The sequence below is a fragment of the Nannospalax galili genome, unplaced genomic scaffold (assembly GCF_000622305.1).
Source record: "Nannospalax galili isolate Female #2095 unplaced genomic scaffold, S.galili_v1.0 scaffold293, whole genome shotgun sequence".
NCBI lineage: Eukaryota > Metazoa > Chordata > Mammalia > Rodentia > Spalacidae > Nannospalax > Nannospalax galili.
This window is the reverse complement of record NW_008337147.1, coordinates 1,514,246-1,517,361: the sequence shown is the minus strand read 5'-3', so window position 1 is coordinate 1,517,361 and position 3,116 is coordinate 1,514,246. Positions and strand designations below refer to the sequence as shown.

Genomic DNA, 3,116 nt, shown 5'->3' with positions numbered 1-3,116 from the left:
CATGCATGCCCCAGGAAGAGAAATGTAATCATCAAACTTATCCAGCTGTGAACCCTGAGTACTACAATGACAAGCCTGACAAGATATACCAACTAGTGCAACAGTGGAACAAAGTTTATGGGAATAACCAACCAATTTCTGACTGGATTTAAGACCTACTTCACAAGATGGAGCCCATACCTGGCATTGTTATCCAGGTCAAGCTAGACAGATAAAAAGCCAAGTGAAGACCCACTAGTATTAATCTGCTAAAGGCAAACAATATTAAACTGTCTCTTGGGGCTAGAGAGATAGCTCAGTGGTTAAGAGCACTGGCTGTTCTTGCAGAGGACCCAGGTTTGGTTCTCAGCACCCACATGGTAGCTAATAACCATCTATAGCTCCAGTTCCGGGGAATCCAATGCTCTCTTCTGACCTCCACGGGCACTGCATGACATGGGTGCACTTACATACATGCTGGCAATACACTCATACACATAAAACAACAATAATAATAAATAAAATCCACAGCCTCTAGCTTAGAATCTTTCTGTCACCTCTCTGCAATGATTCCTGAGCCTTGGGGGGAGAGGATATGATATAGGTGCTCATCGCAGACTCTTAATGACTTATTATTATACCCTTAGAGTAGTGTATCTCCCAACTCTCACCGTTGAAGCTTCTTCTTGCAGTAAGTAGTGATAGGCACAGAAACCCATACTTGGTCAACATGCATAAAATAAGATACTGTAGAGTGCTGAGCACTAAAAGGGACACTTATATCATATTCTCTCTTCCCAAAGTTCAGGGATCATTGCAGAGAGGTGACAGAAGATTCTAAGCTAGAGGTTGTGGATGGATACAAGGAAACCGTATTTCCTAGACACAACAAGACTGTTGCCCAAATGAACCCACAGCACTTGCAACAGCACACACAAGACTTAGAAAAGCCAGAGCCAAACAACAACAACAAAAAGTCAGCATGTGGGGGTGGGGTGGACAAGAAATTTCAGCTTTAACTGAAAAAACTATTGGCAAGTGATACCTGCTGGGAGAATCAGTTTTAAGGGTGTGGTGTGAGGTAGGCTGACCAGGTTCCAGGGAATGGATCCACACACAAGAGCGTCTGAGGAACACAAATTAGACTAGATAGGACTTAAAAAATAACAAAGGATGTGAATTGAAGGGAGAAGAGGAGGGTGGATGTGAATTTGACAGGAGATGGAAGTCTGAATATGATCAAAGTACATTGTATGAAATTCTCAATGAATCAATAAAAATTGTATTTTTTTGAAAAAGACAGGAATGCATGTATACATAAATACTTATAGGGTTTCTGCTAGATGTGAGCCACTATTCTAATTATTAAGTATACAACAGTAAAAAAATATACACTCCAAATCCTCCTCTAAACAAAAGGTGGAGACAAAGATAAATGTAGCTGAGTTCTGTATACACAATTTAGCAGCAGCATTAAAAATAATAGTATCCACGTCCTGGTCAGTTTTGCTCTGGGTATACTTAAGAATAAAGATGGAGGCTCTCTGCTCCTCCCGGTTCTAGAGACAGCCTTATCTTCTCACTAAGTGGCTGCCTCCTCCCGAGACATGACTGTGAAAGTAGGAGAGAACGGCTTTGGCCTTATTGGGCTCCTGGTCACCAGGAGCCCTTCACCTCTGGCAAAGTGGACATTGTTGCTATCAATGACCCCTTTATTGACCTCAGCTACATGATCTGCAGTATGATTCCACCCACAGCAAGTACATCAGTGCAGTCAAGGCTGAGAATGAGAAACTTGTCTTTAAATGGGAAGGCCATCTCCGTCTTCCAGGGATGAGATCCCACCAACATCAAGTGGAATGATGCTGGTGCCGAGTATGCTGTGAAATTTACTAGGGTCTTCACTACCCTGGAGAAGCTCCGGGCCTATTTGAAGGGTGGAGCCAAAAGCGTCATCATGTATGCCCCTTCTGCTGATGTCCCCATGTTTGTGATGGGCATGAACCATGAAAAATATGACAACTCCCTCAAGATTGTCAGCAATGCCTCCTGCACCACCAATTGCTTTGCCCCACTGGCCAAGGTCATCCATGACAACTTAGGCATTGTTGAAAGACTCATGACCACAGTTCATGCCATCAGTTACCCAGAAGACTATGAACAGTCCTTCTGGGAAACTATGGCATGATGGGCCGAGGGAATGCCCAGAACATCATCCCTGCATCCACTGGCGCTGCCAAGGCTGTGGGCAAGGTCATCGTAGATCTGAATGGGAAACTCATTGGTACAGCCTTCTGTGTTCCTACACCCAATATGTCTGTTGTGGATCTCACCTGCTGCCTGGAGAAAGTTGCTATATAGGATGACATCAAGAAGGTGGTGAAGCAGGCATCTGAGGGCCCCCTAAAGGGCATCCTGGGTTATACTGAGGACCAGGTCGTCTCCTGCAGCTTTAACAGTGATACCCACTCTTCTACCTTTGATGCCAGGACTGGCATTGCCCTCAACAATCACTTTGTCAAGCCCATTCCCTGGTATGACAATGAATTTGGCTACAGGAACCAGGTAGTGGACCTCATGGTCCATATGGCCTCCAAGGAGTAAGAAACCTTGAACTACTCACCCCAGCAAAAGAAGGAGAGAGGCCCTCAGCTGGAGGTTCCCTACCCCAACTCAGCCCCAACACACTGAGCATCTCCATTCACAGTTTTCATCCTAGACCCCCAGAAGAAGAGGAGGGACTTGGGAAGTTCTACTGTCTTGAATAAAGAGATCCACAACTCGTCAAAATGCAGAGAATAAATGACCTCAGGCATGTCCAACTTCAATTGGTACATCTAGGACACAATCCTGAGACCCAAGGTTCAGAGAATATCATGGAGAGGGAACAGAAAGATTGTTAAGAGCCAGAGGTCAAGGATATCTGCTGTTCATGACTTCTAGGCATGACAGGAAAGCTGTGCCCATGAATTCCTGCATAATGACAACACCAGCTGACATGCCAACATGAATGGGAAAAATTTTACAAGATTCCACCCCCAGATGAGAGCTACAGGCAGTCAATGGCTGCTGAGAAGGGGAAAATCAGTTTTCTCCAGGGATGAGCTCCCTAATAGGTTATCCAATTTCAAGTGATC

At 44.7% G+C, this 3,116-nt stretch overlaps 1 pseudogene; it reads left to right on the top strand.

Annotated features, from left to right (window-relative positions):
• The first annotated feature begins 1,586 nt into the window (after positions 1-1,586).
• On the top strand, positions 1,587-2,583 carry LOC103733440 (annotated as a pseudogene).
• Positions 2,584-3,116: the final 533 nt, after the last annotated feature.